A 22,206-nucleotide genomic window follows, 5' to 3' on the forward strand; every position below is an offset into this window, starting at 1 on the left:
TGATTCAGTTGTGTCAGAGGTTCAGTGATTGTTTGATTCAGTTGTGTCAGAGGTTCAGAGGTTTCAGTGATTGATTGTTTTAGTTATATCAGAGATTGATTGGGTTTTAGTGATTGGATGATGCAGATGTATTTGATGGTTGTATTTTAGTGGTGATTGATTTTGAGCTTCAATGTTACTAATGGTTCCAGTATGAAAATTTAATGAAACGTGGCCTTCATATTGTAGTATTGTGTACCAGGAGTATCCAGTGTGAAAATTTATGAAATTTTGTCCTTGGAGGAGACTCAGGGTTGGAGCCTTTAATGAGGAAGTTGAAGCTTCCCTCCAGTAGTGGCTGGTGATTTGATCAGGGGGTTGGAACTCCCTTCCAGTAGAAGCTGGAGAATGAGTGAAGTTTGTAGCCTTCTGTAGGTCGGAGCCTACGTACTAGTAAATATATCGGCTAGTACAAGAACTAGGGGGTTGTAGCTCCCTTCCAGAAGAAGTTGGAGAACAAGAGAAGGTTGTAGACTTCTGTAGGTGGGTGCCTACACACTGGTATGAGTCTGCACCAGTACAAGATTGTAAACAAGTTTTCTTATTATTAAAAGAAGACAGAAATGATAGCAGCAGATGGTTTTCACCCACATTGGGTTTCCACCTTAAATCTTGGTGTTCATGTATGTTGCTTATGTGTGATAGTTTATTATGTTATTACTACACATAGTTATTGTTTAATGTTTAATAAAGCATTGATGCACTGATTAAAGATCAACATATGATGAATTAAATGAATCATAAGTTCACTGGATATACATTGGTTTCCTTAAGAACAATTGCGTGAACATGCGAGTTCCCTTCACTGAAGTAGCGTATATAAATATGATTATGGAAATGAAAAATTTATTGATTTGTAAATATTGATTCACCCCTCTCAATATTATTTCCAACAATTGGTATCAGATCCGATTCTTTGATAGAAGCTTGATCAATTGAAGGAGATCCATAGTAGCAATGGGAAAGAAGCTAAAGAAGAAATCACCTCAAAATAAGAATACATCTCAAAGGAACTGTGACAGTGGGAGAGGCGCTTGACCTTTATGTGGAAGCAACTCTTCAGATTCAGAATCACCTCAGAATGAAGATGAACAAGAAAAAGAACTATCAGGTACGGATTTTTTGTCCTCTGGTGATACATTTCTCTGTTCATTTGAAGATAATGAAAGTGACAACAAAACAATTGAATTTTCACTTATGGGTGAAAGAGAAAGAAATCAAATAGATGCAAAATTTAAAAATATCATAGACACAATTAGAGATAAAAAGGATCTAATTGATAAAATGGAATGTGCCTACAAAGAAGAAGTTACCAGGTTAAAAGCCTAGTTGGAGGCAGGAAACAAAATAAAGAAGTAATACAAAGAAAAGGAAGATCAAAGTCAAAGGCTGCAGGATGAAGTGACATCATTGAGAAATGAAGTGAATGAAAAGGACACAACAACTAAGGAACTTATAGAAAGAGCCAGCTACTGTGAAGGTCTTGAAGCTATGGTCGTTTCTCTAAAAGAAGATCTCAAAAATTCAAATAAGAAAAATGAAGAACTACTCCAAGCATTTGAAGAACAATAAAATCAAGTTCTCAAATTAAGGAAACAAGTGGAAGAAGGAAGAAAAGCTGAAGAAATCATGAAGAAGTAATATCTTGAAAAGGAAGAAAATTATCACGTTGAGGTAAATATCCTAAAAGGTAAATTAGAAGAAAAGGATAAACTTTTACGATTTCAAGATAGTACTAAGATTTTGGATGATATTCTTAGTAATCAAAGGTCTCCTACCATCAAATCTGGTCTTTGTTTTCATGAAACTATTAAAGGTGAATCTAGCTCACAAACTGAAGCAAAGACCTCTAGTGCAAAATCTAAAATGCTCAACAAGGAGATAAGAGGTCAACCCCATCAACAACCAAGGAAAGAAAGTCTTCAAAGGAAATAATTTACTCCTATCTATGGAAATGATAATCAGTTCTTCCCTCTAATGAACAATGTTGAATGCTTTATATGTCATAACTTTGGACATATTGCAGCTAGATACAGAAGAAGAAGGATTCAAGTTAATAATCATCACACAAAAAGATCATCAACTTCCAGGTACTTTAAGGAATATTATTTTTCCTGCAATATGTTTCGTCACAAATCCATTAACTGCTATAGAGGGAATATGAAACATATAAGATGTTATGCTTGTAACAAGTTTGGGAATATAGCAAAAGAATGCAGGAGAAAATTTCAGCCATCATTTCAAAAGGAGAAAACATCATCAAATTCCAAGGTATGGAAGAAGAAGGAAGTACAACCAGAAATATGTAGCGTAGCTCAATATGCAAATAGAACAAACTCAGGAGGAACTGAAAGTATGAAATTTCAGTGTTCTAGTTCTCATACACAGTTACCATGAAGACAAGTCGCGTATATACATGAGTTAGAAGTTTCACAGTCACATATACGTTGGTTTGATGAAGAAGCAGTGGGACAAACTCAGAAAAATGATCTGATATGGTTAAGACAATTATCAATTATCTTTTTTGTTTTGATGATTGATGACTACAGTGTTTTGGATGTTATTTAGAAGTTCTTTTGATCCTCATAAGTTGTTGATGACTTGATATATATCTGATTGATGATGATGCCTTGATATTTCTTACTGATATATGCAATGATCAGATCTGACAGTGAACAGGTGGCAAAGGTTCAGGGGGAGAATATGCTATGCTTCTAATATTGCATTACTGGCATTATGTTTAGAAGCATTTGGTACCTAATGATTATTATCGATGGTGATGATTCTTATGTGGCTAAAGTGTAAATGATACATATGCTATGTTTCGGTTATGAGTTGCCTATGATGAAGTCTCAGATGATACTTGTATTGCTTGGGGTTACATAGTTGTTATTCAGATCAGATTTACAGATGATTGTGGATGAATTTTTGATGATGCATATAGTACATATATGTTGCTTACATGGTGATCTTCATAAGGACAAGGAGAAGTAAAAAGCTTGAGTACACAACTTCATTATTTGATGATGAGCCACTCATTTTTTTTATGTTGTTGTCATCATTCCTTCAAAGATGCATAAAGTTCATATGGTGTAGTTATGATGCAGGATTCCTATAGTTCTTGGCTCTCACATGGTTGAGGATTGTTTTTGTTGATGGTATCAAGAAAGCTTGACAAATGACTATGAGCTCATGGTTTTCTAGATACATACTGCTATCTCTTAGATGGATATACATTATACTGGATACATGGATGATTACTTAAGTTACATATTGATAAATATTGTTGGTTGGCCAAGAGAATGGTGTTATTGTAGGTCTCATGAAGACATAGCTATTTGAAGACATGAATATTTGGAGACATGGCTTACTTTATGATGATAGGTTTGATTATCATGGTTGATGCTTATCGGATGTGGGATGTTCCCTAGTGATGATACATGGTTGATATATTGAGGGTTCTTGTGGAAAGATCATGCAGTTCTTGATGATGATGTTATGATCATAGATGATGAATATGTTGTTTTAACATACATATGATATGATATGAATGATTATGTGCTACTACTTGGAGATATGACATATGCTTAAATGATCCATGTAAGGTTATGATAAGGCTCTTTCTAATAAGGAAACAAAGCAAGTTGATCTTGATGAGATCAAGAGGATGAGTTGATATGTGACATAATTTGTCACAGGTTGATGATATTTACCTTGTCATATCCTGGGAACTGATGATGGACATATACAGGTTGTTGGTCTAGATGTTGCTTACAGATGCTTATGGTGCAGATCACATATGGTGTATGATAGTTGATGATGACTATCATGGTCTTGTTTAGATATTTGGTCTTTGTTATAAATGTCATGTATATCATTTGATGTAAAGGTCATATAAAGGCCCATGATGTAATAATATGTCTCTGTCTGTCATGGGTCCTTTTGGTCATATGATGTAATTTATACCCCCACTATGCATGGGAAGTATGATGTAATAATTGTTATATTTTAGTCATGTATAAACATTTGGTATATCCCCACTTGGTTAGGATATTAATGTATGTATAAGTCATTAATGAAAGGAATGTCATACTCACATATTTGAGTTATAGAGTCATGTTATTCTTTTAGAAAATATATTTGCAGACTTTGCATGTGCTCAGGGAGAGCATGGATGATATAGTGCATCTCAGCATGTACAAAGGGGGGGTTTAATTAGAGAATTCAGCATGTCCCTAGGGGGAGCATGATCAATGTTCATATTCAACTGTTCAGATATGAAAGTCTTCATTTTGGTCAGCCCTTCACCCTTGATATCAAAGGGAGAGAGTATCTTGGTCCCCCCTTTGCTCTTGATGTCAAAGGGGGAGAGTATTTTGGTGTTGCCTGTTATCTCTAACAGTGTCTACAACTTGCAGTAATCAACACCAACATGGTTTCCATCAAGTCCAAAGGGGGAGATTGTTGGCATTATGATACATGTGTTGTACTTGATGGAAACCCACTTGTAGTAGAACAACTCACTTGTATATCGTAACTAGATGAATCTACATGAGAGATATCAGATGTGACAGAATGCATGGAAGTTGGGTTTACAGATGTGAAAAAATGCAGGGCAGTTCAAAGGAATCATTTCAAAAGTAATATGGAAAATCACAGTGTAACAGGTCTATTTAGAGGTAACAGGGCATTGGTACAAAACAACAGGAAGATGGAACTAAGGTCTACTATTCAAAATAAAGAAGGTAAAAGAAAAATTTGATGTAAAGCAGTTTTAGAAGTATAAGCAGGTCCACTTAGTCAAAACAACGTATACATGTTGGTTCACAGAACAAAAAGAGCGTATACATATACACACATTCCCACAGGAGGAAAAGTGTGCATATGTTGGAATCAAGGTTTTGGTCCGAGGTATTTGGTACAAGGTATTTTGGTACAAGGTATTGGTCCAAGGTGTTTGGTTCGAGGTATTTGGTCCAAGGTATTGACCCTAGGTATTTGTTCCAAGGTATTGGTCCTAAGTGCTTTTGGTCTGAGGTATTGATAAAGGATCAAAGTATATAAGGAGGAGAAGATCAAAGGGCTAAGTGCACAAGTAATGAATAGCTTATGAAGTGTTAGATCAAAAGAAAATATGCATGTTATGGGTTTTTGATTCTTTGCTTGATATAGACTAAATATGCACCTCAGCATTTGATGATGGATGAGATCTAATGATGGATCAAGAACATTATGACTTATCATTATGTGATCTGATAATGGATGGGCTAGATCTGATTGCTAACACATGTTTTATCCTTTATATGTAATGATTTAGGTATGTCTGAAGTCGGGAATTGCAGCAAAGTTATAAGTAAGTATTTGCAGATCTATATGCTGGTTCACTTTGGTGAAGGTGCATATACATGCCGGTTCGACTCTTCCAGGTAGCGTATAAAAAAGAAAAGCTTGATGTTCAAGGATGACTGATCTATCATATTAGTGCTACTGTTTTACTATTGTCTGTTAATGAAGTCTTCTTAGATCTGAAAGTAAAACTGAATGCATAAAGAGTTTGTGTCTCATTGATTAATTGATTGAGAAAGAAGGGTGATCCTTGTTGCTATCTGTTTATAACTCTGTAATATGATAATAGATCTTCAAAATGTCACTGATTGGTACAATTTGTGGTTCAGAGGTTTTATGATTCAATATCTTTAGAGGTATACGTAGGTTGGGCAAAAGGAAGTAGCATATACACGCAGGTTTGCTTCATTAAAGGAGTGTATACATTCTGACACATGCCTCTTGAGGTTATAGTTAGTTTTGGTTGTTGATGTAGCGTTCTAGGTTCATATCTGTGTACTGATTACAGTGATCTATCTGTTCCAGTTGATTGGTTGAATTTGATTAAGTTTGAATGAATGGTTGATTCAGTTGTGTCAGAGGTTCAGTGATTGTTTGATTTAGTTGTGTCAGAGGTTCAGAGGTTTCAGTGATTGATTATTTCAGTTATATCAGAGATTGATTGGGTTTTAGTGATTGGTTGATGCAGATGTATTTGATGGTTGTATTTTAGTGGTGATTGATTTTGAGCTTCAATGTTACTAATGGGTCTAGTATGAAAATTTGATGAAACATGGCCTTCATATTGTAGTATTGTGTCCAGGAGTATCCAATGTGAAAATTTATGAAACGTGGTCCCTAGAGGATACTGAGGGTTGGAGCCTTTAGTGAGGAAGTCGAAGCTTCCTTCTAGTAGTGGCTGGTGATTTGATCAGGGGGTTGGAACTCCCTTCCAATAGATGCTGGAGAACGAGTGAAGGGTTTAGCCTTTTGTAGGTTGGAGCCTATGTACTAGTAAATATATTGGCTAGTACAAGAACTAGGGGGTTGTAGCTCCCTTCCAGAAGAAGCTGGAGAATGAGAGAAGGTTGTAGACTTCTACAGGTGGGTGCCTGCATATTGGTATGAGTCTACACCAGTACAAGATTGTAAACAGATTTTCTTATTATAAAAAGAAGACAGAGATGACAGCAGCAGGTGGTTTTCACCCACATTGGGTTTCCACCTTAAATCCTCGTGTTCATATGTGTTTCTTATGTGTGATGGTTTATTTTGATATTACTTCACATCGTTATTATTTAATGTTTAATAAAGTACTGATGCACTGATTAAAGTTCAACATATGATGAATTAAATGAATCATAAGCTCACTGGATATACATTGGTAGTCTTAAGAACAGTTGTGTGCGCATGCGAACTCCCTTCACTGAAGTAGCGTATATAAATCTGATTATGGAAATGAAAAAGTTATTTATTTGTAAATACTGATTCACCGCCATCTCAGTATTATTTCCAACACATCCTCTATGTATGCCTCTCCATATGCAGTATGGGTGAAATGATCCATGTGCATAAGAGTTCCCAAATATATTATTTTTGATGTGGGTCACCTTGGAATCATGTTGGGTAAATTTCTTGTGCTACCCTTCTTTTAATTGATCACTAAATGAAGCTATTATAGAAACCCCATCAACCTATAATGCTTGGTATGTTGTAGGTTACTTTGGGCCTGTAGGTATTGTAGTGGTTGGTTATCTGTATTAATTAATATCTCCTTTCCCATTAGATAGTGTTTCTACTTATTCATAGGTTGCACTATAGCACACCCCCTTATTGGCTAGAGGTGGTTACTATGTCCCCTGACTCTCATGGTGCGGTTACAAGAATGGAGTAAAATCATCCTCTCTCTTTCTTTGGTATAATTCTCATTTAGATAAATAATAACAATGTGTTTTATAAAACATGTAACATGAAATAATAGAGCATGTTTCTTCAAAATGAAATTCCTCTGTCTTTAATTGGTCCTAATAATTAAAGAATCTGGGATTGAGGTTTTCTAGAAAATATATTTAACTTCCACTAGAAGACATGACATTGATTTTATAAGAATGATCAAAACCCTACCCTGATTTTTCTTTGATTATTTCCTATCTTTCCCTTAGTATGATATTATCAATTACAAAACCTATTACTAATATACGATACTCTTTTCCTTATGATATTAACTCCATATGTAATTATCTACCTATATTGTGTAATCTAAAACTGTTGGTTTAGCACACTCAATTGACTCAACTATTATAACAGTATTGACAATGAATGAACATGATGGCATAAATATGTGGTGGCCTCCTCTTTTGAAGCAAAATGCATCCATTTTCCTATGAAACCCTGCTTCCACTCTCTTGGCATGCTTCAACTACTTTTGGATAGACTATTGTTTTTTAAATTTCATAATGCACGTTTGACTTGTTGTTTTCATAAGTTACACTTGTATGGGATGTGTAGAAATCATAGACATATTGGTCAAGTGTAGCAATCACATTAAATACATTATACACCATATTTATATACTACTTCACTAGCTTGTGTGAGAATAGACATGAGCTCTCTAAGGCAAGCCAACTTTGTAAAAAAAATCCCAAAGAACCATACATCACTCTATTAAGACTTAAATTTTGACATTATCAATACCTAATCTAATTTCCACATTAACAATATCTACATACCATCAAGAATACAAAGTTCTAAGGAATTTATCGTAACAACATCCAAAATGTACATGGATTCATATATGACTAGGTATTCATATATTTCTAAAATGTTCCATAACAATTTTGTGTATCAAATCCCACTTTTCCATAAGTAAACTTTGTTTCTACTAAGTGTCAAGTATCCATGACCTACTTGTAAAGAAAATTTCTAGCTTACAATGGCCACAACAATGAGTTTATCCTTTTCTTGAACCTTTTGACTATCATTTGAGGTTTTCACCAATCAATTTGCTTCTGGATATTACTAGTTCCGCTTCACCTCGATTTCCCGGTGCAATATTGTATATTGAGTTCCAGTTCAAGCCATCATTCATTATAAAAATTATATTTTTAAGCATCCAAACATAATAAAGTGAAAAATAAAGGAATTGATCTTATGTATAGGCCTCAATACCAATTGTCGAAATTCATCTAGGGAGATCATATAATGAAACTAGGACCTAAAGAATTGGGCTAAAATATTGCTATATTTACTCTCAATTGTTAGCTAGTATTAGATGGAAACATAAAGTTATTGTATTGCATAAAATTTGAAATGGTCTATGGCATGCCATAAGTCTCCCATCTCATAAAATAATCATGATTTATCTTAGTTATGTATTTTCTTTGATTTCATCAACTTGGTTCTTGTAGGTTTTTGATTGCTAGTTGCAAATGTCAATGATTCAAAGGCTATTAGATGTAGGTATAGAAAAGATATTTCTCTTTCTAAGTACCATAAACCAATTCAAACTTATGAGCATCAACAAATTGAGGTCGTTGATCAATGTATAAAATATATAAATTAATAACTTCTTGAAGGTAGTGTCACTTCTATGTACCTATTATTCTACAACAAATATTTAACCCTATGTTATATAAAGTGTTGTCCTAGATTATGCATATTGTTATACATTTCAGCAAGGAAATTCATCAGGTCTTACATAATAGACGTAGAGCCACTACGACATGTCATACACACATTATTCTACATAACATACTAACAATAACACATAGTACTTAGAGAGAATTTCACGTGACCCATACACACACAGATCACTATATGTCATAACTAACATAGTACAATAAGAATAGTCCAAAAATATGGTTCATTATGTGTCATAGCTCACATTAAAATCAATCCAAACATGTGTCTCATTGTGTGTCATAGCTAACACTTAGCACGTTAATAATAGTTCAATCCTTCCATACAACATTCATAATATCCTTTCAAAACCTCAAACAATGACCATATTACAAGATTAGATACACCATATATTTAGCATATTAGCAATAGAAGTAAATTTGTTGTGTGATTAACATAAGTGAGTCACAAATTTCAAGATGATAGGTATTGGGACAAGGACAATAACTCACCTCTCAACCATATACATGATTAAATCAAACCCCTAATGTAGTTGTCACCCTGAAGCCTAATCCTAGGGATTTAGAATACTGTTCTAAGACCAAGCTTCCAGATATACCGGGGGTTCTAGAGGTCTAATCTACCTCCAACCTTAAAGTGTAAAAGTACTCAAATATAGGTTATTCTAAGGACTTTATAGGTATGAAGCCTCCACCCACCATCAAATGAGGGACTCTAGAGGTAATATCCTCCACCCTCAATCAGCTAAGGGACTCCAAAGGTATAACCTCCACCCCAATTTGTTGTCACATCAGCCCCACTTAATAATAAAAAAGAATCAAAAGCCTACTCAATGACCTTAGTTTCCTAAATTAGAATTTCAATAGTATTAATGAGCTAGAATGCTAATCTCCTGGGCCATCAATTATTGTTCCACCAACCTAGCAAGTGCCAGTGAGGACAAAAACCACCTCTACGCTCGTATCTCAAAATTAGTATTTTATGTTCCATTTTGTAGTGGAAGGAGTCTCCTATAGTTTCCTAATTTTGTGTTAACATTACTGCTAGCCTTTTGTTGTTCCTGCAAGTTTTCCTTTACAACGATTCTCCCTTGATCCTATGCATGTATGCCCTGCTTTCCCCAATTTACAGGGCACATGTTTAGGCTTAAAAGTATGTTCTAGTAGACTCCAGTTCACCCATATCTTGTATCTCTATATCCCTATTGAAAATACATTCCTCACTTCTACTCTTCAAACTCCTTCCCCCTTGTCTATTTCGATCCACACACTCTTTCGTTTTCTCCTTCTTCTTATTTTATCCTCATTTATATGTGTCCTCTTTCTAGCTTGACCTGAGGTATAAAATTGTGCCACATAATAGAACTTGGGTCCTCAATAAAAAATATACATTCGACCTCTATAGCCCCATGTTGCCATCCAAATAAGAGATATTCGACCAGCCAAGGAAGTGAGCATTCAACCCCATTTTTAGTAGTAATTTGAGCACCAAAAGAACATTGAAAATACACTTGTTGTTCAACAGAGTAAACACAGATTCTAGAAAAAGGAATGAAACCACAAACATCGCAACTCCACCTCTCTCCACTGAGTAAAACTCCCCCTTCTTCACATTTCCCTCCCTAATTTCTTTGTCCTATAATCAGTTGTTCAAACTCTGTGTGATGGTAGTTAATGTTCAGTCTAGTCCAAATTATTTGGACCAATAAAATATGTACCATATGTCCTTTGTTTCTTTTTTTTTTGTGAATGGCCTTATCATCACTAGTTGGTTTTTGTATATCCCAACCAAGTCTTGCAGGCCAATCAAACTAATTCCATTCAACCTTCCCCCCCTTGCTTTCCATTTATCCCAAGTAGCATATACTTAACCATGGAATCAATTTTCCCCCTTTTACTCGACCCATATATATATATATATATAGAGAGAGAGAGAGAGAGAGAGAGAGAGCCACTAGCTATTATGGTTTGGGGTGGTGATACTACTTCTTAAAACAAGGCTATAGATTTCCTCAGGTATTGTGCTACCCCAATGAAACTCTTAAGAGAGAGAGAGAGAGAGAGAGAGAGAGAGCCACTAGCTATTATGGTTTGGGGTGGTGATACTACTTCTTAAAACAAGGCTATAGATTTCCTCAGGTATTGTGCTACCCCAGTAAAACTCTTAAGAGAGAGAGAGAGAGAGAGAGAGAGCCACTAGCTATTATGGTTTGGGGTGGTGATACTACTTCTTAAAACAAGGCTATAGATTTCCTCAGGTATTGTGCTACCCCAATGAAACTCTTAACCTATGAAACATTATTAGGCATTGGCCACTTCATGTTGGCTTCCATATTGGAAGGATCTATCTTCAGCTCTCCCCCACCAATCACATATCATAGATACAAAAAATCCTATGGAGAAAACTTCCATTTCTTCATATTTTCTAGAAATTGGTTCTTCTTTAATATTTCTAACAACATCAAATATGAGATGTATTCATGTCAGGTGGCACTATATAGTAATATATCATCCAAATATAAAATAACAAATGAATCTATTAAAGGGCACAATATATCATTCATTAACCTTATAAACATAGCTAGTGCATTACCTAAGCCAAACAACATGACTAACCACTCAATAAAAACTTTCCTAGTTTTGAAGGCAATCTTCCATATATCTTCTTTTCTGACTCAACTCTAGAGATATCCAGACTTCAATTCCAACTTGGTGAACTATTTGTCTTGTTGTAATTGATCTAGTAGATCATCTATCCTGGGTAGGAGGTGCTTGTTCTTGAGTGTAATTTTTTTTAACAGCTTATAATCGAAAAATATCTACTAAGTAATGTCCTTCTTTATTACAATGATGATGGGTGACCCACTTGGTGAGTTACTTGGTCAAATGAAAACATATTCCAACAATTGATACAATTTCTTTTTCACCATATTTTCCATTATATTGGACTACCTGTACAACCCAATGTTTTGGAAATGGAGAGTCTAGTAGTAGTTGGATCTTGTGCTCCACTTCCTTCTTGGGTGGTAGCCCCTTAGACTCCTAGAACACAACCCTAAACACTTTTATAAACTCTTCTAGTTGATTTTTATATTCCTTAGTACACCCCTCCAGGGATGAGTTTGCTCTCAAGGAATATTTTATACACTAATTTTATCGTAAAAGCAACAAAACATATTTCTTGCTAGAAATGAATAACTCTTAGGCCTAATTAGCACTACACGGTGGGATCTTTGACTTTCCATTGTGTGTTTATGATGAAGTATTTCTTATCCTTGATGAGGGAGTATTGGTTGGATCTTTACATTAATATCGCATCCTGCATGTACATATGGGGACTCCTAGACACAACACCACATACAATCCAATGGAACTATATCTAACTCTACTTCATCAATAAATTTAGCACATATAGTGTTGGCTTGTTGGGGCCTGACCCAGGTTCGGAGGTGATTTATCCAAACAAATCTCGGTACTACTGGCCCTTTTGGCAACGGTCCATAGAGTGCAAACTGAGGTCTCACCCAAAGTAGTGTGGGAGGGTGCTAGAACTAGGTTTCTACACCCTGGGGATGTCTGATGAGTTCAAGTGGTTCGTGGTCCGACCCTGCATGCACGTTGCTACGCACACTTACTCGTACCTCGCAGCCTGAGGTGTTGCCTTCGTGCAACCCTACTCGGGGGCTGAACAGTGTTATCACCCAAGTCCTTACTAGTAATCTAATATTAGTTGATTAACTTAGCTTATATGTATGCTTTTAGTTATACTTAACAATATTCACAGTTCATACAAGTGCGCGCAGTAAATAAACAGTATAATTGTAATTCATATCCAACAGATAATAACCCAAGAACAGATACACAGAATTCAGATAAATCTTCTCTTTATTATTCTCTTCCTTCAGTTACAGACTCTATTCCACCCTGCGCACTTAGCTGCAAGGGTCCACGCACTCAGCTGCGGACTCTACTAGGCCTCTGCACACTCAGTTGTAGAGCCTTTTCCTACTCTACAACACAAGACACACTTCACACTTTGACTTAATCTCTAAGACCCTTTATGCCCTATTCTCTATTCCATTCTTTTAGATGTCTTTACAACTTAGAGCCTCACTCTATTTATACAATTCCATGGTCCATGGACCATGGGTAGTCCAACATTACATTCCAAACTTAGGGTAGACAACCCTATGACTCTAACATACATTTCATACCCACAATTCGTGAAGCTTTACAATAATATCAACTCAAAACTTAGGCTTTCAGCCCTGTGATGCAGGAAAGTGTTCCCTCTGCGGACAGAGGCAACCCCTCTAGCCCTAGAGTGGGTCTAGTCACAACAAGGACAAAATAACAATTAATTCCATTAAATAGTCATCATCGGAGGCCTACCTCAAACCGGTGGTCGATGAAGTTCCATTGCACTGCTCCAGCTTCCATTTCCTTCTCCTTAAAGAGCAATTAACCTGAAACAACACAAGACAATGACAAAGCACGTAACCAGAAAACAACAACGATCTATTTACTCATGAAGTCAAGAAGTCATGAGCTATCAAGTAGATTACATACAAGACATAGGAAAACATCATTGATTGTATTAATAATGAAACAAGAGCAAGCTTACAACCAAGTCTTGATGTCGCAAGCCTTCTCGGAGGTTCCAACTAGTGTGTTTCTTCAAGCATTCACTCTCAAAGATGGGTCTCCCAAATAGTAATATATATCTCTCTCTCATTGACAAGCTTTACACAAGGTTAAGGTCACTCCACACCTTCTTGCAAACTATAAAGCAATCCCACACTTATCACACTCACACCAACTATCTATCAAACTCAAAAGCAGTAGCAGCACTGTACAACCAAAAAGAACTAGCAGATGATAGCAATGGTGAGTGATTTTATAGGAGAAGGAGTCTCCATGAAATGAGGGAGAGGGAGCTTATCCTCAGGGCAAGCAGCACAAAATACGGAACTACCATGCCAGAGGGGGAAGAGCGACCCAAACCGACCCAACAACCAGGTCTAGAGACATCAAGAAGGCCTACTGTTGGAATGAATTCGCCCAATCTGGATCGTTGTTGGTCGATAACTAAGCTTTTGGCACCGACATCGCTAGGAAGAAATGTATTCAGTCAAACTGTCACTAAAGATAGAAAATAGCCTCGCGCTGAGGTATGAAATCCGACCGTCGCAGGAAACAGATGTACTCCTATGACGGGGGCGCGACTGGACTATTTATGACAAAGGTCCATCATGTATATTAAGTGTATTCTCGTGACGAGGCAGAAAAATTAGGAAAAGTGGGTCAATTGGAAACATAAGAGAGAATTTGTTCAATATGAGCATGTTTTATTGGACACATGACACAGTAGAAGGACTAGGGTGAAGGCAGTGACAAATTACAGTGTAACAGATGCCCCCTAAAGTATGAAACTCGAGAGAGTGAGAGGGGTGAAATGCTTTACGAAACTGTCTGAATTGGAACACCAGCTGGAAGAACCTGCAAGCACAAGTACAATTGATATCTCTGATAGTGAAATACATGTAGTCGAGGCATGGGCGCAACCATCCAAAAGACACATGAACTAGGTCTATGGTAAGGACGCAGCCATCTAGCTAGTAAGGCCATGATAATGATAAAGGTATGGTTGCAGCCATCCATGAAGACTTAGGTATGGTCACAACCATCCATCAAAGAGTCATGTAATCACGAACCAATCCACGCAACCCAAAAATGTGTAATCTTAGTTTGGGGTCTTGAAACCCAACCGATCATAGTACAAATTCTATCATGCAAATAGATGTGCTGAAGTCGAGCATGATATAAAATCACTTGATTATTGGTCAATGATGAAAACCGTTAACAAGTGCGAGAGAAACCACCAATAATGCCAATGGCTCTCAAGGTACTGTCTAGTACAATCCACGAAGTGTGAAGAATGAGCTGAAGTCGAACACTCGTGGAATCACCCAATCGACGACCAATGATGAAAGTCGATCATCAGGCGTGAAGAACTTGCCATTGAGGCATGCAAGCTCCAAGGTACCAAAGGGGATCTCTAGATTAGTCTCCTGGATAATGAGCTGACATCGACAAGAGACGATCCATCACAGGAGGGCCATAATGTTTCCCCCATCAACGACACGAGATAAGGAACAAGTGGTAGATGGTGAAACAGAGTATTAGAGGAGGAGGTAAGGATGTGAACTGCAGAAGGATTATACTCTTGAACATGTCGGTGACACGACTCCAGAGGGTGGCAGCATTCAGGTACCAAGGGATCAGAGGCTTGATGGAGACAACATAGATCAGATGGAATAAGGCTAAATGGCAACCCAAAAACCTCGGAAGGCCAAATGACGATGTATGGATATCCCAACCCGACAAGAAGCAAAAGTGTCGATGTTCAAGAGTGACTAGCTGCCATAGGTAACCAATGACAACTTCCAAATTTTCCCCCACCATTGCTGGCGAGTACCCCAATTATTTTTGAAAACAAGCTTGAAGGGGATAGCATATGCTTGTAATATAAGTTCAACCTTCGGTCGAATCCAACCTAGTAATAGTTTAACGAGCACTAGGGAGGAGCAGCTCAAGTCTCGTCATGGTGACAAGTCTGATGTCGTCAGGGTTTAACGAGTCCGACATAGGTAAAACTCGAAGTCTTTTTCATGTTTAGGGAGTTTAAAAAAGACACAAAAAAGAAAACTCCAGGGGGGTCGTTTTTCATAGATTTGTGTCTCTCGAGACCGAAAAAGTATAAAACAATAGTTGAGAGAATCGCTTGACCATTACGATCAAGGAGTACTTTTTGTCATTAGTGACCTCGATCCGAAAGAGTATAAAAGCGATTGAAGACACGTCATTTCGTAACCAATATCGAACCTAAAACGATAAAAGCCCAGCAATCTTTTCGTGTTTATATGGTCGGAAAAGAGCTCAAAGCAGACTGCCTCTTATTTCGTTTAACGAGTCAAAAGGAATAACTCAACAATCTTTTCATCTTTTAAGTTGAAAAAGAGCTTAAAGAGGACTTTGCGGAAAATACGAACTAAGTGTATACAAAGTATGCCACAATCTCACCACCTGTAGCTCTGCATAAAACAAGTCAAACATAAGACCCATTCGACATAAATAGATTACATTTGTGAAAATACGGTCAAAAACCCAAAGAAAACTAATTAAAAATACGACAAAAATGAAAAAGAACCTACACCCTAAAGTGTAATTTCTAATTTTTTCAAAAAAATTACTATAAAAAGGGCTATGGTAATTCATTTTTTACCATTTTCATTGCACATTTTTACCTTTGGGCATTTGGAGCACCAACCTGAGTGAACTTCTCAAGTCGATTCTGGCACCATCCATCCACAGTTCCTCCTGAAACCTTCTCCAAGTAAGTACATTCTTCCTTGCGCTGCATTTGAGTGGTTTTTTAATGCAATTTAGTGCTAGGTAGGTGGTTTTAGGTAGATTTTCAAATCTGAGTCCTCCTCTTGGTCTTCGCGGAAAAGCTGCTCGGGTTCGCGATGACCAAGTGTGGTAACACACACCACCTCTGTGATCGTTGCGAGAAACAGATGTACTCTTGCGACGATCACGAGAAAAATGAACAATTGATCCTCTGCTGTCGTCGCTGTTTGGAAAACAGTCGTGATGGCAACGTGAAGTTGAATTTTTTTATAAATTACGGATTTAAATTTATGAAAAAGTTCTAATTCATTTTTCTTTTAATGCAAGGCAACATGGCATTTGTATGGTAGGAACGAACTCACGATATCAACGATGAGCAAGCGTTCAATGATGTTGGGTGCCGAAATGCTTTCTGTGCTTGTGGATTACTAAAAAAATTCCGCACTCTGTATCTTCGGGCCCAACCCGACTTGTTAGAGTTGCTAATTTGTGCTTGGAACCCAACAGACAAAAATTTCATTATCTGGGAGAGGCCGATTCCAAAGGGCCAACGAACCGGGGGTGAATCACTAGACATGTTGATAGCACGAGTGTGCCCAGGGGCACGTAAATAAAACACTAGTGGGAAAGTGGAAATTCCCACGGTAGAAGACCTGGTTCTTCGCTTGGTTATATTTATGGTGACGAGGGCATCGGGCTCCCAAGCCGAACACAAGGCAACAAGGACCCACCTCTGGTTGGCTCTTGATTGCCTCAACCGACCATGTACAACTGAGCGAAAGCGGTGACCATTAACATGAAGAAACAACTCACCAAATGCCGTCGTGGGGAGGTGAAGCAATTTGGTTACGGGTCTATCTTGATCCCGCTCATGCTGGAGTGAGTGCCATCACTTCAGTTACAGGACATGGACTTGGACAGGCCTAGACCGCGGGAGACCTGAATCACTCGCTGGGCACATGTCATGCCACGAGGGGGTGGCGAACGATTAGTGTCATGGGGGACATTATTCTGAGAGTGGCTAGATCTCCAGACAATCTTTGTCAAGGTCTAGCCATACACAGGTGTGGATTTTCATGGAGACCCTGACATGCAACTGCCCGCTGGCAAGCAGTGGGACAATGGAGGTAAAACACCTGATCATACTATTTTGGTATTTTGTCTTTTATGATATTTTTTGGATTTTTTCAGGCATATGTCTTAATGATGTACTCTATGTTACTTGCAGATGTGGGATGATAGAGGGTTGTGGGACTAGCTCTAGAGGCACGGAGGGATCCACAAGGCATCAGAGAGCTGGCCTTGGTTCCCCCAGCTAGCAGTTTAGTGGAGACAGTGGCCCGCAATCTTGAGGGCCTAGCAGAGGGGATCCCTGATTATAGGGGGATCGAGGAGGTCCCCATAGAGTATCAGATACATACAGTAGGGGTGATACCCAGGGTGCATAGACTCTTGAGGGGAGTCACACGAGTAGTGGTGTGTTATAGGGAGCATAACCCACCGCTGTAGACGCCTAGGTTTTATTTTCTGTTGATTTTTGGTAGACGTGTGTCTCAGATGTATGGAGAGCACAGACTCTATTTTGACATATACACTTATTTTTTGAGCGCCTCAGTGAGCCACCTGAGATATATATATATATATATATATATATATATATATATATATATATATATATATATATATATATATACATATTCCTATGGTTCATTATTGTGTTTTGAATGCTTCTATATACTGTTTTGATTACATGTTGCGTAAATGTCTGTCTAATACATGATTTGCTAATGCATCAGTTAATGTGTTTAATCTTCTTGGAATGTGTTGATATGTAATAAAATCAAAATTTCTTTCTAACAATTTAACACGTAAATACAACCTTAAAATTTGATGATCTCTGACAGAATAACACCCGTTAAGCTGGTGGACAACAAGCTAAGAATCCAAATTCACAACCAATGTACGAATATCGAGGTTGATAGCCTCGGTCAGTAATTCAATGACAGCACTATATTTAGCGACATTGTTTGTGGTGCAACCTAGACAAACACCTTGAAGGTCTACTAACTCGTTGTGAGGATCGTAGATCACCCATGCCACAAAAGAAAGGTTTTGGGTACTACGGCAGGCACCATCAACGAAGCCAATGTAAGGTGTACCAGACATCTGCACAAAAAGAAAAATGACACAATAAGTAGCAATTATGCCTACACACCAAGCCAAACATGAAAACACACACACAACACACCTACTGAAAACACACGTATGTACAAATCGAATGCACGAGATTCATGCATAATATTTTTTCAAATAAAGCCCATTTCGGGGCTTATCTCGAGGGTTCCCTTCACAATCGATTAGCTCCTAGGCCCCCTTTTGCAAAAATTGTTTCACAATGTAAGGCCCATGCCACATAGGCTCGAATTTTCCTACCCCCAGCTTATCATTTGCTTGATCATAGAGCAGGACTAAATCTCCTTCAATGAAAGAACGAGGATTGACAGTATGATTGAAGTGAGTTTTCACTCTCTTCTTCTGTGCTTCAATGGCTAGAGAGGCTAGTCGACGAGTCTCGTCTAACTGCTCTAGGTAGAGAAGATGTTCTTCTACCGAAGTAGTGTTGGGGAGTAATTTGATGACTAGGGTAGGGCTAGTCAAGCTTTAGCCCCTTCATCTCCCCTCCAACACATCCATAAAAAGTGAAATTAGGAACATGTTTGAAGACTTCAAGAGTGAAATGTTGGATACCCTTTCTCTCCAAATGGACACCATGTAGATCAAGAGGAAGCAGGAGGAAGCAGAAAGAGCCTTAGCTGTCTTTTGCCCTAGATGCACCAAAAGACACCCTAGAAATGAATGTCCATTGAATCTTATAGAGATCTGCTCGATCTCTGAGGAGAACCACTCCATAGACAAGTGACCTTCTCTGCCTGGATTGAAAGTTGTGTATCAAGGAATTGAAAGGGTGACTGAAAAACTCTGCTATATCGACTAAGGGAGGCATCAAGGACCTTGACCATCCTAGCAAGGTGAGAAAGGGTTTTCCTATTCATATTACAACCCTAACCATAATGCATCTATTCCCCCTCACTGACCTCCCGCTCATCCTTCATGGTCCACACCTTCTCCATGGTATTTTTCACCTCAATACAATTCCCAACCTGCTAATCAATCATTTCAGCCATATACTCCTCCACAACCTTAGTGGAATACACCATCCTAGGGGTGGAGGCACCCATACAACCAATCTCCAGCCTTACTACCTACACCTTCATCTCAACCACAACTCCTTCACCTTGCTCCATCGAATAAACCTTAGATGTTTGCTCAACTAAATCCAAACCCAAACAAAAAACAAGCACACCAAGCCTACATTGGGGAGACCTCTTACCTTGTCTACAATGTGGAAATTCAAGAAATCAACCTTAGGTCTGGAAGAGTACTTCCAGATAATCAACCTCCATCTCCACCTGAGGGGCTTGAAGAGTAAAAGGAGGAGAGTGTTCCTCAATCCAATCCACCTCCTTTTCCTGAGAGATTAATCTATCATATCCAACACACCCCAGAAGAGACTAAACTTTTGGGTGAATTGAAAAACTTATGTGTTAAAATCCTACTCCTCCAAGCTATCAAGGATGTACCCATATACAACAAGTTAATCAAGAAGAAATGCTTCAAACATCCTAGGACACAAAAGGAGGACACCCCTACCATTAATGTCATTGGATAATTGTCTGACTTAATGTTGGGGTGGGTGATTTGACTGAAGCATCTAGATCTTAGAAGTCCTGCGCAGGATGTGCACATTGCTTGTATCATTGTCCCCCATACCTTGATCAATATTGGGGCTTCCATTAATGTGATAAATAAGGAGACTATGCTTAAACTAAATCTCCAAGGATCAGTAAGAAAGACCACAACAGTATTGCAGCTTGCAGATAGGTCCACAATATCTCCTGAGAGAGTTATTGAGGATGTGATGGTCTCCATTGATTCTTGGGAATACCCTGTTGACTTCTTAGTTATCCAACCTAAGACCAAGTTCAATGGTTATCCTCTAATCCTTGGATGACCATGGTTAGCCATTGCTAATGCCTACATAATTTGCAGGACTAGGAATATGACCATTAAAAATGGGAATTTGTCCAAACAATTGGTCTTGTACCCTCCTACTCAACCATCTATGGAGAATGAATTACCTTTATGGTTGGAATAGGAGGAGGAAGATGAAGTCTACTTTTCCCTAATCTGTACCCTAGATGCTACTATAGGAGGGGGGAAACCTGATGAAGACGACATGATTGAGAAAAACCTCCAAAATCAACCCCCCAACACTATGTCTCTTGAGGAGTTAGTGAAGAACGCTGAAGATAACCCTTGGACTGACTTGTGACTAGCTTATTCAAGTCCTACTCATGTCAAGATGATAGAATTTGGTCCAAAAACAACATTTAAAATCAACCCCTCTCTCTTTGCACATCAGGAAGAGGAGTTATGTGACATGCTAACAAAGAATCATGATGCCTTTGTCTGGAGTTATAAGGAAATTAATGGAGTGCACCCTTCGGTGTGTACTCACCATATATACATCAAGGAAGGCTACAAGCCAGTGCACCAACCTCATAGGAGAATGAACCCAACCCTTAAGGATATAGTCAAAGAAGAAGTGAAGAAGTCGTTAGATGCATGGTTCATTTACACCATCTCATATGGTGAGTGGGTATCTCCTTTGGTTCTGGTTCCAAAGAAAAATGGGAAGTGAAGGATTTGTGTGGACTACAGAGATCTAAACAAAGCGTCAAAAAAGGACCATTTCCCTCTACTTTTCATTGACCAAGTATTAGATGACCTAGAAGGAAAGAAGTTCTTCTCTTTCCTGGATTGATTTAGTGGTTACAATTAGATCTAGATCAGCCTAGAGGACCAAGATAAACCCACCTTCACATGTCCTTGGGGTACCTTCACTTATAGGGTCCTTCCTTTTGGATTATGTAATGCTCCTGCCACTTTTTAGAGGGCGGTCATGAGCATATTTGCAAAGCTAGTCCATGTCTTTGTGGAAATTTATACGGATGATTTCACCCCCTATGGGTGTTATTTCTCGGAGGCTCTCTCTAACTTAGGAAAAGTATTAAACAAATTCATTGAAATGAACTTATCCCTTAGTCCTGAGAAGTGTGAATTCTTGATGACTGCAGAGACTATTCTAGGTCACTCAATATCCCAGAAAGGACTACAAGTGGACCCAAATAAAATTGCTATCATAAAGAGGGTCCCTACTCCTCAGAAGTAGAGGGATGTGAGAAGTTTCTTAGGTTTAGCTGGATACTATAGGATATTCATAAAATACTTTAGCAAAGTAGCCTCACCTTTGTTTAGACTATTGGCCAAGGACTCCAAATTTTTATGGTCAGAAAGGTGCCAAGAGGCCCTAGAAATCCTAAAGGACAAGTTGACCACTGCACCTATACTCTGAGGACCAAATTGGTCTCTTCCTTTGCACATCCATATTGATGCATCTGATAAATCTATAGGAGATGCTCTTGGCCAAATAGACGACAAGTTACCTTATGCCATTTACTTCATCAATAAAAATTTGTCCAAGCTTGAATTGAACTATACTGTGATTGAAAAAGAGCTCCTAACTATTGTCCATTCCTTGAATAAATTTAGACATTACATCAATGGTTACCAAAATTTTGTACATACTGACCATGCTACTATTAAGTATATGATGAAAAACCTTGATGTGAATGATCGAATTATTAGATGGTTGTTTTTGTTACAACAG

This window comes from Pinus tabuliformis, chromosome 3_2 (genome assembly GCF_031772625.1).
Source record: "Pinus tabuliformis cultivar Carrire ecotype Pingquan chromosome 3_2, CPIR1, whole genome shotgun sequence".
Taxonomy (NCBI): domain Eukaryota; kingdom Viridiplantae; phylum Streptophyta; class Pinopsida; order Pinales; family Pinaceae; genus Pinus; species Pinus tabuliformis.